This window comes from Marmota marmota, unplaced genomic scaffold (assembly GCF_001458135.2).
Source record: "Marmota marmota marmota unplaced genomic scaffold, marMar, whole genome shotgun sequence".
NCBI lineage: Eukaryota > Metazoa > Chordata > Mammalia > Rodentia > Sciuridae > Marmota > Marmota marmota.
In genome coordinates, this window is record NW_026000171.1 from 3,618,924 (window position 1) to 3,634,265 (window position 15,342).

The window sequence follows — 15,342 nt, forward strand, 5'->3', positions numbered from 1 at the left end:
GTGTGTGTGTGTGTGTGTGTGTGTGTGTGTGAGAGAGAGAGAGAGAGAGAAAGTATGTGTTTGTGCATGTGCGTGTATGTTTCAGGGATGTTTGACAACCACCTTCACTTGGGTTCAACAATTTGTGAGCACTTGATTATTTGTATACATGTTTTAAACTTATTTATTAACCAGAGTCAACCCTTCATTTGTTCTCTTGCTCAGGAATTCACCAGACACTTATGAGGGAAGTTCGGTATAGGTGCTCTGCTAGACATGTGGTAAACACATGATGAAGAGCACAGTCCCTGTAGTATGATAATGAGGGCCCAGCACTTGGAACAGAACTGGGAGGGCCTCTGCATTAACTCAAACGGAACCCAGCAACATCTAATTGGAAACTAAATCCAGTGCAAGAAATTCATCCTAATGTATTTTGCCACCAACAGGAAAAGACATTTGGATGAGTGGCTATGAATGGGAATGTCCCCATCCAGAGATCCTGGAAGAGCGTAGGACTGGTTGTCAAAGGCCTTCCTAGAAGTAAGACTGTGCTCCTTCCAGTGAGGACAGTCAAGGGTGAGCAACTGTCAACTATGAGAGGGAGCAACATGGGTGACTAGAAAGGCTGCCCTCTCTGAACACAGGAGACCCTGCGCATGGTGTCCTCCCAGTTCTGTGAGAGACAACTCTGACCTTGATATCTGTTTAGTCCTGTAGATGTAAGAGGCAGATAACTCCTGACATGGCTGATCTATCTTGCCTTCTTGGAAAATTTCCCCTGTCTTTGGTGACCTGCAGAGGGGGATCAAGCCCTTTCTCTGCAGGTGCCCAGCATGTGCTGGGTGCTCACGTGTACTGACAACAGTTGGGAAGCTGGTCAGGGGACCTGGCATCTTGGCTATCTGCCTGCTTTCGTCAAACCCCTTGACGTGTCAGCTGGACTCAGCAGTTGATGTTTTCACGCAGCGTAACACACAGCCTCGGAGACTCTGCCATTTATTTATTTGTTACTTTTCCACAGCCACCTGCTCCTGGGTGGGTCTGCGGCTCTGCCATGCACTTTCTGGAATCTCCAGTCCTCCCCATACCTTGTCTCTTTTGACCACACCACCAGCTTTTACCCTTCTCCTAACAGCCTCACCCCAACCTTCTGGGCCCCCTCTTTGACTCCAGGGGGTCCGATCTCAAGTTTTTCTGTCCTGGTTGCTGCTTGTGCAAGGCCTCCCGAGGGCCATCAGGCAGGGTCATCCAAGGAAGGGTCTCGTCTTCCAGGGAAGTTGAGGGTTCAGGTCTTCTCTGTTCAGCCACTACCACAAATGTATGCATCAGTCTCCTTTCCAGGACCACCGTGCCCACATTTTCCCTGCCAGGAAGGAAGGAGAACAAAAGGAAGTGCAGTTAGTGACATGATGGAGGGACATATGAGGAACGCCACCAAGAAACATGAGGATTCAGCTTCTTTCCTGGCTCATGTGATAGTGGCACCGTGATCCCCCATCTCCCATCAGAACCTTATTCCTGGGCTCCCCAGTTTGCTCAGATCATCCTCCCACCACCCACTTGGACCCAGCAACTCACCAGCAACTACTGGACCTGCAGCCTGAAGCCATTTCTGCATGACTTGTCTTTCTACACTGCTGTCCTTCATTCTCTACCTTGAACAGTCCCTTAGTCCCCCGAGAATCAAGTCCAAGCAATCTGCTTGCCTTCCAGACGGCCAAAGTGCTGCCTTCCATACTCCATCCAGCTGGTCTCCCTCTAACACTTCTGGTCATCTACTTACACCTCAGGGGGACATCTCTGATCCTCAACAGGCATTCAGGTAAGGAATAACCCTCCTTCCCTGGAAGAGTCCTTGTAACGGCCTGACTCCTCCCTTATCCCACTCCCCAGAGTGCTTCTGTTTCCCATGCCTACCTTCCTCAGTGCTCCCCTCCAGACCCAGTGAAACCCCACCAACCGCATGAGCCTCTCCCGCCATCCCAAGGATGAGTGATCTCTCTCTCTTCTCTGATTTCCTGCCGCTTTGCAGTGTGTTCATTCTCAAGACACAGTGTGGTTGGTTTCTATTGGAAAGTGAGTGAAATTTTCAGCTCAAAGTGTCCGGTGCCTGCCTCTGCCAGGCCCTGGGTAAAGAAAACGGAACTCCTCATTTGTCAACCCCGAGGAGATGCGTGTGTCTCTGTCACTAGCACAGAGCACTTCAAGAGCAGGCCCGTGGTTGTCTAAACACAAACCAACCAACATCACCTACAGCTCGGTTTCTGCATGTGTGAAACTGGGCATGACAATGACATGGTTGTTCCAAGTGTGTAGAGCTACCCCAAGATCCAGGTGTTTGTGAAACTGCTTTGGGAAAAGTGAAGAATCACAAGAACTCCAGGTGATGTTATCATCATGCCTATGCCATGGACTCCTGCAGGATGAAGATATCTAATACTTGTAATTTCAATTAATTGGGAGCCTGCCCAAGGGTCCCACATCTGGAGGGACCTCACTGAAGCATGAACTGAAGGCAAGAGCAGACATCCTGCATGGACTAAGAGTCACTGACCTTCTAGCCATGAAAGGACAAGGATGTCACCCAGTGCTTTCAACTGGCCTCACCAGTAGGCAGCAGCTCCTACCCAGGGATTACAAACAAACAGGAGCCAGGCACAGTGGTAAAAGCCTGTAATCCTAGAGGCTCTGGAGGCTTTGGAGGCTGAGGCAGGGAGATCATGAGTTCAAAGCCAGCCTCAGCAACAGCGAGGCACTAAGCAACTCAGTGAGACCCTGTCTCTAAATAAAATACAAAATAGGGCTGGGGATGTGGCTCAGTGGTTGAGTGAGTTCAATCTCTAGTACCAATAAAACAGAAAAGAAAGAAAAAAAAAGATGGATGGGAGAGGGGTCCTTCCTAAAGCCCCACAAAAAATAACAGTAACAAAATAATTTTCAAAGAGGAAAGTAGAGGTGAAGTAATAAAGAAAATAAAAACCAGGAGAGTAGATGATGGAAGGAACAGCATTGAACTTGGAAGGCCAAGATTTAGGCCATGCCATTGAAATAGAAGTTGATTAACTCCAGGGAACCCAGAGATGCTCAGAGTTGGAGATATCCCAGTACAACAGAAGCAGGGTCAAAAAATGATCACAGTGAGAAACACCCTTCCAGCTCTCCTCCACCATCTCAGAAAGCCATGCTGCTGCGCATTCACTAACCTACCAAAAGATGAGACGTTTATTGCAGAGAAACTGGATCAGAAGGGCTGGAGTTGGGAACAGCTGTCACTGTGTAAGACAGGCTGAGGTGGTGCACTGAAAATAGGGGGCTTAAGTTTGTGATGTGAGAGACCACACAATGGACCACTCAGTGGTGAGACAGTCTGCCACCTTCCTTGCTCTGCTCCCAGAACAGTATCAGGCAGATAGTATCTTTCTTGGAGGAAACAAAGAGTTCCAAAAGAGAAGGACTTACAGCCATTGGTTCCCAGAAGTCCCCAGTAAGAGGTTCTGATCCAGCTTCATCACCTTGTAGTGAGCTCACCACTCAACAAGCCCAGACTCAGAGCCACCAACCAGCTTTTTATTAGCACTTCACTCTTGAAAATAAACAGGTATCCTCCTTGTAGGACAAACATCCAAGGAAAGCTTCCAACAGTTCAAAACAGAAGAGAAAAGCGGGGGAAACAGAAAATCCCAGAAGCAGAAAATACTTGGAAAATATTCTAAATCCCCTGATAAATGAGAGAACATTTTACCTATGAAACAAGAATAGAGTGTCGTGAAAAAATGAACCGCCCAAGAAGAAAAGATATTCTTAAAAATCATAAAAAATACGATAACCAAAATTTAAATGCCAATTGAAGATCTAGAAGACAATGTCGAGGAAGACTTCCAGAAATCAAGACAAAACTATCATGGAAAAAAGTAAAGATAAAGAAACTTGAGAACCAGTCCAGGAGATCCAAAGTCTCATTAATAGAGTTCTAGAAAAAGAAAACAGGCAAAAAGAATGGGGAAAAAATAATGAAATAATTAAAGAAAAATGTTCAACAGTTGAAAAACATGCATTTCAGACCAAGAGTGCTCACTGAACAACCAAGGGGATAAAACTAGTCCTACAAGGTCCAGGACCATGGAATCTAGAAATTAGGATGGCATCAGATTTTACCAAAAGCATCACAAGGAGTTAGAAGATAATGGAGGTGATTTTCAACCTAAAAGGCTATTCTCACCCAAGCAAGTGGTTTCCTAGTCCAGAGGTGAAGGAAAGCATTGGATAAAGTCAAGTTTAAGGTGAAAGTTAGCCTGTTATGTCCACATGAACTAGGAGGAGATTTACATTGCTCAGGAGACATTTACTGAACCCCCACCCTCCTTTTGGGCATCAAACAATGACAAGTATATAAAAAATTAAGCAATAAAAAGAAGATATTTAGCAATTCCATAGGAAAATAAAGTCATGTGAGCAATGAAAAATAATTATACCACAGAACATTAGGTGGCTCGATGAAGAATAATATTTACACAGTCATAATAAAGTAGAACTGAATAGTGAGCTAATAAATATCATGACATTTATACTATAGTGGGTTGAGAAGGTCTATATAGTGGGGTGTTTGTGTATATCATGGAGAGTAATGGTGGGTGGTGTTAAAAAAGCTAAAAGCTTTCCTAGTAGGAAGTCAATTTTTTAAGACTCGAAAAATAAAAATTAAAAAGCAATGGAAGTGTATTATTAGGAAGCATAGTCACAAGTCTAGATGAAACAGCTACAGAGCTGAAGGAGATTCTATTTGGGAACACAAGAGGGCAAGTTCACGGTTGGCTAGTGGCCTTATTGAATACGTTATCTTTTAAGCTTAGACTAATATTTCAATTTAGAGGAAAAGAAATAACACATGAAAAATTCCCCAAACCAAAAGACACAAGTCTCCAGAATGAAAAGCCAAGCTTCTAAGGTTGCCATATTTTAGCACAAGTAAGGACACTCAGTTAAATTTGCATTTTGGATAAGCAGAGAAAAGTGTTTAGTGTAAGTATGTCCCAAATATTACAAACTTTATTTGCAGTTTATCTGAAATTCAAATTTAATAGGCATCTTCTATCTTGTCCAGGAAGCCTATACCCAACACATCCACATGAAAGCACAGAGCCATGATTGCAAAGTACCAAGAAAAAGAGAACACGTTAACACTTGAGGGGGAGGGGGGGGTCACCTAAAAAGAAATCAGAAAAGCACTGACATCTCACGGCAAGACTGGAAGTTAGGAAGGAGAGGAGGAAGGCCTCCAGAATTCCGAGGCAAAATGATATCCATCCTGGAATATTATACCCATCCAACCATAAATGAAATTTCAGAATTGAACAGAGGCATTGTGAGGGAAAGGTTAAAAACCCTAGTTTCTACTTACCTTTTCTTAGAAGCTGACTGGAGGATTTCCCTTCCCTAAAAGGAAATAAATCAAGAAAGAAGGAAACATAGTCCAGGAAAACAGAAACGCAACATAGAGGAGAAGGAAAACAAATTCCCATGATACTGGCTTTGCTGGGGCAGAGAGAAAGCAGGCAAGATGGATGGGGAGAATGGAAGGTTCCAGAATGAAAGATTTTAGGGGGAAATAAAAGAACCCACAGTGTGATGCATTCTATACATTCAGTGTGATATGACACACACAAAAAAAATGGTGTCTAGAGGGATTTTTCAACTCAGTCGGAGAGTTCGGAACAAATTATAAATAGGAACACAGAAAATTAATCAGGTGAAGAAAATGAGGCTATTATTAACAAAATGTTTACAAGAGATTAAATGAACATTATCATAATGCACTGCTTGGCAATGCAGAAAATAATACTTGATAATGATAATGACATAAACACTGAACACTGACTTAAACAAAATATTATGTGGGAGGCAGAGAAAGCAGTAGAAGACATATGGCTTCATGGACAAACACAAGAGGTAATGTTCTACCTCTCAGAGTCAAGGTGTTAAGAGTAGCCCTAAATGATCTGTCAGTCCACCTTACCACTCTAACCTTAACCCTTAGTGCTCTCCCACGACTTACTTTGCTCCTGCGGTGAGGACCATAGGATGTTCTCTTCCTCAATTATATCACATCTTCCCACCTCAGGGCCTTTGCACATGCTGTTCCCTTTGCTTAGCATGCCCTTCCCCATGTATCCACGGGGCTCCCTCCTCCTGTACTCCAGATCTTTTCTCAGATTTTGTTTTCTCAGTAGCATCCCCCGTTCTCCCACTTCCTTATTAAGGTTGCATTTTATCCCTGATATTCCCTATGTCACCCTCACCACAGTTTATTTATCATTCATAAACTTCTGTAAATAGGTTACTACTTCTATAGAAAGAGGTGGTTAGAGTAACAGTTTATTTAAACATTTAAAAAATTTATTCTCCCCACTGGACCAAGGCTCCATGATCACAGGGAATTCTACTCCCTACATGAATCCACAACTTGTTCACCGATATATCCCTGCATAGAACAGAGTGACTGGCACCCAGTAGGAGCTTTAAAAGTATTCATTAAATGAAAAAAATAAATCAAGAAATAGCAGCATATATATATTTACTGAAAGACAAATGTAAATACAAAAAAAAAACTATTAAGATAATTGAAACTCTCCTCTGAGGACTTGCTAAGGACAAGAGAGAGAGGGTGTGCTGGTTTTCCTGAGAAGACTTATATTCTTGTTTGGTTCACCAAAGCATTTGCAAATATTACCTTAATGAACATTAAAGTAATTTTTAAAAATATGATCAGTTTTTAGCCCATACACACCCAAATGGTACTCCATCCAATTTCCAAATGAAATGGTGACTGGTCACCTACTCCCATGTTCAGATGTGGTTTGAGTGTGTCTCCCAAAGGTTCACTGGCTGGAAGCATGGTCCCCGGGTGGTGATGGTGAGCATGGAACCCTAATGAAATGGGGCCTGGTGGAAGGTAATTAGGTCACAGGGGCTCCACCCTCATAAACGGATCAGTGACATCTGGGAGAGAAGGTTGTTGTGGAGTGAGATCATCCATGCCCTTCTGCACACCACCATTTTTCCTTTCCACTTCTCCACCATGTTGTGGTGCAGCCAGGAGGGCCCTCGCCTGCATGCTGGTGTCATGCTGTTTGGATCATTCAGCTTCTCAAATTGTGAGTCAAATACACCTCTTTACCCAGCCTCAGGTATTTTATTATAGCAACACAAAACAGATCAACACATCTGCAACTTTATGTAATTAAGGCCTAGAAGTCATGCTCCTCTTCTCATTCACCCCTTTTTCTCCCATCTACCACCTCAATCCATCCTGAGTCTTGAGGTAGTTCTCACCTCCTCATAGGTCTCAAACCCATTCACCTCTGTCCATCTGTGTCACTATCACCCTAAGACCATCTTTTACCTGCACACTAGCAAAACTCGATAAATGGCCCACCCACATCCATCCAGTACCTCCAACCTATTACAGTGTGACCAGACTGATATTTTCAAACACAAATCTGATCCTATCACCCCCCCACACACACACACCTGCTTAAAACCTGTCCACAGCATCCCATAGATAAAACTCTTAACCTCTATGCCTACAATCACTGTACCATGTTTCCCCACCCCAGGGGATGGCATGCTGTTCCCGCTGCCTGGAATGTGAACTCCATCTCCTTTGACTACTTAGCTCCTATTCATCATTCAAATGTCAGCAAAAATGTCATTAAACTATATTCCCCTATTTTAGGCTCTCATAGCACTTTTGTGGGTATCGGTCCTTTGTAACACTTGCTTGGCACATTTGCAGTTTTACACTTAGACTTATTGGGTTAATATCTGTTTCCACCCCACATCCCCAACACACATACACACGTGCGTGCGCGCGCACACACACACACACACACACACTCCAGAGAGAGGCCGAGTTCTAAGCTTCATGGAAGAAGTCATTTGTTTCATTATATTCCAGCTATGTTTTAAAACTTCAACAAGCAACTTCCACTCATCTGTCTCATCCCCACCCTAAAATTCTACAACATGGAGACGGCATGCTTTTCTGTGAAAGCCCAGTCACCCTCTGCTCTATACCACCAGTGCCCATCCTCAGACGTGATTCTGGAAATGTATGCTAACATGCAGTGTGCAGGAGATTGTGTTGCATGTAGTTGCTGGCCTGGAGAGGTGTCACCAAACCCAGGAGGTTTGCTTTTTAGACACAGTCATCAATGATATATGTCGAGCATTCCACATATGACCTTGAACTGATTCCTTCCTCCACAATCCACCATACCTTCAACTGGCTGAACCCCAGTGACCATCTGACTGAAGCTAAAGATTCATCACTGTAGCAAATCTAATGATTTTCATCTTGTCTCAACACTATTAGCACAAGGCTTTTGTGTTGTGGATGTGAATGTGTGTATTTTCCCTTGTTTTTATAAAATTGGAGTAAAATATACAAGAAACTAACCAAACTATTGCACATACTTTTTTATTTTTTATTTATTTGTTTGTTTGTTTGTTTGTTTGTCTCGTTGGTTACTAGGGATTGAACTCAAGGGCACTCGTCCACTGAGCCACATCCCCAGCCCTATTTTGTATTTTATTTAGAGACAGGGTGTCACCAAGTTGCTTAGCACCTTGCTTTTGCTGAGGCTAGCTTTGAACTCACAATCCTCCTGCCTCAGCCTCCCTAGTCACTGGGATTACAGGCAGGCACCACCAGTGCCCAGCAGCACATACACTGTTATATAAAGCTGGTGATGCTGACTGGCAGAAAGGGCACCATGAGAATGACCATTCATCAGGTAATGCACACAATTCTAAGCTGAGCATCAGATGGGGCACTAGGGGGCTCTAAATTTCAACATTTAATGTTGAACGCCACTTATTTACACTACCTGTGCAATTAGGCACTACCTGATAAACCAATGTTAACTTAACCCTTTGCTGAGTAAAATAAGTTTAAGTTCATCTTTTTTCTTTCTTCCTCTTTATCCAGAACTATATGAGAAACCAATATTTTTAAAAGTTCCCTTTAAAGAGTAAGACTACCAGGTAATCTTCCTTAATAACTCTCCTTCAGATGCAAGTGGTAATTAGTCATGGGGACTCCCAATTTTTTAAATTCTACAATATAATGCAACTGGACCACTACACTTATATTTTTAAATATATATATTTACATATATTTTTTAAATATCCATCTTTCCCCCAAAATCAGTCTCTGGCATTACCTACTAGGGATCACATCTTTTTTTTTTGGGGGGGGGGTACAGGTTCCAGGGATTGATTTCAGGGGCACTCGACCACAGAGCCACATCCCCAGCCCTATTTTGCATTTTATTTAGACACAGGGTCTCACGGAGTTGCTTAGCACTTAGCTTTTGCTGAGGCTGGCTTTGAACTCACAATCCTCCTGCCTCAGCCTCCCTTGTCGCTGGGATTACAGGCGTGTGCCACTGTGCCCAGGTGGGGTTCACATCTGTAGTGGACTTCACTCCCCAGAGCTTGGACTATGCCATGACATCAGGGAGAGTCGAGGACCAGAATCTGAGGGATCTCCCTTACTGGATGCTGTGTGAACCACTGACCAACTCCATGGCCTCACCAGCACTCACTCTTCCTGTCACTGTTTCAGAAGTGAGGCCCAACCACTGCTCCCCACCATCCTGCCATTTCTGTGAGTGACGTGTTACTTCCTACTCCCTTCCAATATATCATCCAAGCCCTCTGGCTGCCCAGAGAGGTGGAGCTATGATGTGCGACAAATGAGGTCTACGGTTTATTTCAGTACCCATAGGAAAATTGTCAGGACACTCTCAAAGCTTCAGCTCACCCTTATCTTTAAGGGCACATCAGTCACAATCATCTACGAGAAATAAATTCAACAAGAAACGATTCTATACCCATCAGATTAACGCCTTCCCTGCAAACCCTCAGCTAGAACATTCAGGAGTGAGAAGCGTGACTCTCAAACAGAGCTGGTGATTTCTTCCATCTGTTAGTCTCAATTTCTATATTCATCCATTGCAGTTTTTTTAAGATGGGAATTTTTTTCCTGATATCCCCCACAAAATATACTCATTATAAACAATTCACACACTTCTGCCATCTAAAAAACAAAAAATTTAAAAAAATTTTTTTACACTAAAAAAAAAATCACTCATGTCCTAAATGAAAACTTCTTGCTTTGGAAGTCATACAAACTTGGCCTTAAACCGCTTGTTTACTTGGTGGCCTCATCCAAGAAGTGGAAATAATAACTGAAGTCACCCCACAGTGTGAGGATTTGAGACAGTTGTTGTTATAAGCCACAATGTTCAGTAACTTTATAATTTATGGCTACTAGTGTTATTGATATACTTTCTAGTCTATACATATGTACATATCACTGTGTGGATTTTATGTTTCCACGAGGTAACTTCTGCATGCTGAAAAGTTATTTAGAAGATACATTGTTTTAAATAAATAAATATTCAGTTTATTAAAGTTACAAATCTTTAAATCAAGTTCCTCCTTAATTTCTTGAGTTTAACCCATAAATTTTATTCTTCTATTCATAAGCAGAGTTTGCTTGTTTTGCATTTCTTTTCTTTTTTTTTTTTAGCAAAAGCATGAATTCCTTGAGAGTCTTTGAAAGCAAATAGTAAGAGAACATTCTTAAAGTTATATGTTATATAACTGAATATTTGTGTCCCTCCACTCCCCCAAATAATTTAGTGCTGAAGATCTAACCCTTTTAAATGGGACCTCTAATTAAGGTTAAGTGAGATCATAAGGGTGGGTCCCTGATCTGATAGGACTGGTGTTCTCATGAAAAAGACAGAGAAAAAGAGCTCATTCTCTCTTGTATGCACAGAGGAAAGAAAGGCCATGTGAAGGCACAATGAGAAGCCAGGAAGAGAGCCCTCATCAGGAGCTAATTTGATGACACCTTGATCCTGCACTTTGCTATCATGTGGATGCCCAATGTTGCCCAAAGGCCCATGTGATAAACGCCTGGTACCCAAGGTGAGAATATTGGGAGGTGGTAGAGCCTTCAGGAGGTGGGGCCTAGTGGGAGGTCTCTAGGTCATTAGGGGTGTGCCCTTGAAAGGAGTCCTGGGACCCTAGTCCCCCTCTTGCTCTCTTTTGCCTCCTGGTGATAAGGTGAACAGTTTTGCTCAACCACATACTCCTGCCATGATGTGTGGCCTCACCTCAGGTCCAAAGCAACAGGGCCAACCAATCATGGACTGGAACCTCCAAATCTGGGAGCCAAAATAAACCTTTTCTCTTTATAAGTTGATTATCTCTGGTATTTGTTATAGTGACAGAAAGCTGGCTAACACAGACTGCCAGGCTCCAGAACTGTCAAAAAATATATTTGTGTTGTTGAAGTCACCCAGCCTGTAATATTCAAGTATAGCAGTTTGAGCAGACAAATTTAATATGAGAAGCAGTGAGGATTCCCCAATAGTTTGGACATAAGAAAAAGGTTAGAGATCAGCAGTAGGGAAAATGAAGGGACCCACACACCTCTAGATGTGTGGCCAGACTTGGAGATTGGAGGCCTGGGGATCCCAGTCTGGAAAATGCAGAAACACTATTGGGTTTGTGAATCAGAGATTGATACTCAGTCTTAAATTCACGAGATATAGCAAATAAAAATGCAGGATCCCCAGTTGCGCTTGAATTTCAGATGATTTTACAATATTTGGGACATTCTTATACTAAAAGCTATTCATTGCTTATGTCAATTTCTGGACAGCTTATATTTTATCTGTCAACCCTACCCAGTATAGATACAGCCTCTGCAGTACAATTTAGTAATACATGTCAAAGTCTTTAAGGCATACACAATCTTCAGCATAGCAATTCTACTTCCAGACATTTATTCACAAGATAAGAGATAAATGTGTATAGGTCAGGATATTTATCAGTGTATTGCTTTATAATCATGAAAAAGTGAATTAATAGAAGATGGTTAAATAGTTATGGTATTTCTATTCAAATGTATGCAGTCTTTAAAGTCATAATTTTATAATCTATATTTATTAACACAAAAGGACATCCAGAATATAGGAAGTTAAAAAAAGATAATAAAGTAAATTTAAGTTTGATTTTATGTCAACTAAATATTTTATATGCACAAGACATATACACACATAAACAAATCTGGAATAATTATGCTAAGATGTTGACAGGAGTTATGTCTGGATTGTGAGATTACTGGTAACTTTTACTTTGCTCTCTATACCTATAGGCATATTATATCTCAATAATCAGAATAAAACTATTATCATTTCGAAAAAAGTACTAGTGACATGACATTTAGATAAAAATCATACAAAACATTCTTTGCTAGTTCTGTAATCCTGTATTCTGAAGTAGCAAGTCCATGTATGAATACAGAAATTCATTACACAAAGTCTGAACAGGTTCCTTTTCCTATTTTGGTGTTGTTATGAATAAGCTATGACATCTTTCTCGTGCTGAAAGAGCCATTGAAGAACCTGGATGCAATAGATACTTGTTTCTCATTATTTGTTTGTTTGAAGAAAGGGTGTTACTTTCTTGGCTATCCAACATTTTAACCCTTCTTTTCATGGTGGATTACAAATTTCCCTAGAGAAATTGTCTCCATATTCCATGATCAGTCTAAGTCCTTTGGGTAAAAGCTGCTCCAACCTTGGATCCAAGGTGTGCATGTAACCCAGATATGTCAAATTGGAGCATACCATTCCCTTGGCCTAATAATTTGTCCACATATAAGCAGAAGGTGAATTTCTAACCAATGAAAAATCAGATCACAGGTGTTGTCAGGTCAAACACTATTTTTATTGAACGAGAACCTGGGAGGGTGTATGCCTGGATTTATTAGCTATCTTGCCATCTTTGGAAGCCAACATGAAGAAAAACTGCATTAAAAGAAATGAAAAAACAAAAACCCCATAGATCACATACTATACCCTTAGCCCAAGTTTAGATGAAGTTACATGAGTTAATCAAAGTCCCTTTTATGATTATTTGAGCTAGATTTTTAGTCACTTATAACCAAAATAAAGAACTGCACTAAATTAATTACAGAACCAATGAGACCTAAGCAATATAGCCTAATTATAATGATAATTATGTTTTATTCATCAGTTACTATGTTTAAGATATTTGAAATAAATTAATCATGAATAAATCCATCCATCCTTTGAGACAGACATTATCTTCTCTGTTTCACAGATGAGAATCCTGTGGCTCCACAAACTTAAATAATTCACCCCAAATCACACTGCTAGCTAGACGAAACCAAGACAGCAAAATACTAAAGTCTATGTTCTCTACTGCACCAGGATTGATCTTCATTGTAGACTTAGAACCCTCAGTTCTGGTCTCACACCACAGAGAATTATTTTACTGGGCTTTGGTTCACTACCAGTTGAGGCAAAGGAACTACCAGAAAGCCTAACTTCCCCTAAATAGCTCTGAGTTGAAGCCAACAATATAAAAAGTACACAGAGCCTCAGCTTAGGGTGGGGAAGGAAGTTGCCTGGTGCTAGCATTTTCTCTAATTTCCAAGCAAGAATCAACAACTGAGATTTTAGCTCATCAAGTGAACTAAAATGTCAAACGCCAATCACTAGTATGAATCCCAAAAACATTACTTAAAGTTGACAATAACTGCAAACCTCCTACTTTTTACTACCTAAAACCATGTATGGTGGACATGAACTTTGCATTAATGCAAACCTGACACACAGGAGTCATCAGATGTCCAATAAATCATCTTACAAAAACACAAGCATATAAATAAAATGATTCAGACACATTTACCCATGACCTGGTCTCTATGTAGTATTTATTTTCTTACTTTTCACAGTGACCCAAATCCCTAAAAAATTAAAAAAAAAAAAAAAAGAAAAAAAAAAAAAAGAAAATGAGGTACAACAGAGAAGCNAAGCTAGCAGTGTGATTTGGGGTGAATTATTTAAGTTTGTGGAGCCACAGGATTCTCATCTGTGAAACAGAGAAGCTAATAAATTTAACTCCTTGACCTAATAAGCAAGTGTGATATTACAGGATACAAGACCAATGTGCAAAACTTGGTTGTATTTCTATACATCAGAAATGGGCACATGAGAATTGTGATTATAAATGCAATAATATTGACAACTGCTTTTTCAAGATACAGGTAAGCATACATCTAACAGAACATGTAACAGGGCTTGTATGATGAAAAGTTCAAGGTAATAATGAAAGAAATGAAAGTATATCTAATTAAATGGAGAGATGTAGCATGTTCTTGGATTAAAATACTCTAGATGATAATGAGATCAATGCTCAAATCGATTTATAGATTTAACACAATTCCTATCAAAATCTTAGCAAGACTTTTTTCCATGTAGAGTTAATTATATCTTAAATTTTATATGGAAAGGCAAAGGAACAGAAAGAGCTAAGGCAATTTTTCAAAAAAAAAAAAAAAAAAAAAAGTAAATGGGGAAGAATCAATTGACCAGATTTTGCATCAATTTTTTAGCTGTAGTAATTAAGTCTGGTAGCTGACTGGATGCATGCATCAATAGAACAGAATAGAGCCCATCGACATACCCTCTTATAAGTATGGACAACTAAAATAATTTAATGCAGGAAGGATAGATTTTATAGCAAATGGTTGAAGTAATTGAACATCTATCAGATGGGGGAGAAAAAAAAAAACTTTGACCTAAACCTCATGCTACATAAAAAGAATTTCAAACAGAATATAGATTTCAATATAATATTTAAGACTACAAACTTTTTAAAGAAAATTTGGGAGAAAACTTTCTATGGTTTGATGAACAGTGTTAGATTTTATACCAAAAGCATAATTCCTAAATCAAAGTATTGATAAATACGATTTTATCAACAATCTATGGCTCATCTTGTAAACAACATGTTAGATAAAATATTCATATCTAGGATATCTAAAGAAGACAGAAAGGCAAACTATTTAATTGGGAATGAGCAAAAGACATGAGGGGACATTTCCCTGGAGAGATTATACAGTTCAAACACATGGAAGGAAACTCAACTTCACTTAGTGTCAAGGAAATGCAAATTAAAGACCTTGATGGGCCATCACTACATTCTTATCAGACAGCTGAATTTTTTAAAAAAGAAAAAGAACAATAACAACAACAGCAAAAATCCTGATAAGTTAAGTGTTGCATTCAAGTCAGGCAAACAAAATAGAACCATCCTGTCACATTTCGTGCAGGCAGCACTTGAAAAACAATCAGAGGACAAGGGTAGCCTCTGTTATCCTCAGGTTCTGCTCTCCAGGAGCAGCACCAGGGAACACTCCAGGGGGCATCCAGGCTGGGAGCAATCCTGGTGGAATGGGGGCAGCAGACAAAG

The 15,342-nt window shown here is 40.6% G+C and overlaps 1 protein-coding gene across 2 annotated transcripts in view; it reads right to left on the reverse strand.

Moving 5' to 3' along the window:
• Window positions 1-964: 964 nt before the first annotated feature.
• Kcna6 (potassium voltage-gated channel subfamily A member 6) overlaps window positions 965-15,342 on the reverse strand; it is a 38,069-nt gene continuing 23,691 nt past the window's right edge. For both annotated transcript variants that reach the window (XM_015500738.2, XM_048787664.1), the window contains exon 2: window positions 965-1,345. The gene's annotated coding sequence lies outside the window, so the exon portion shown is untranslated. The remainder of the gene's footprint in view (window positions 1,346-15,342) is intronic.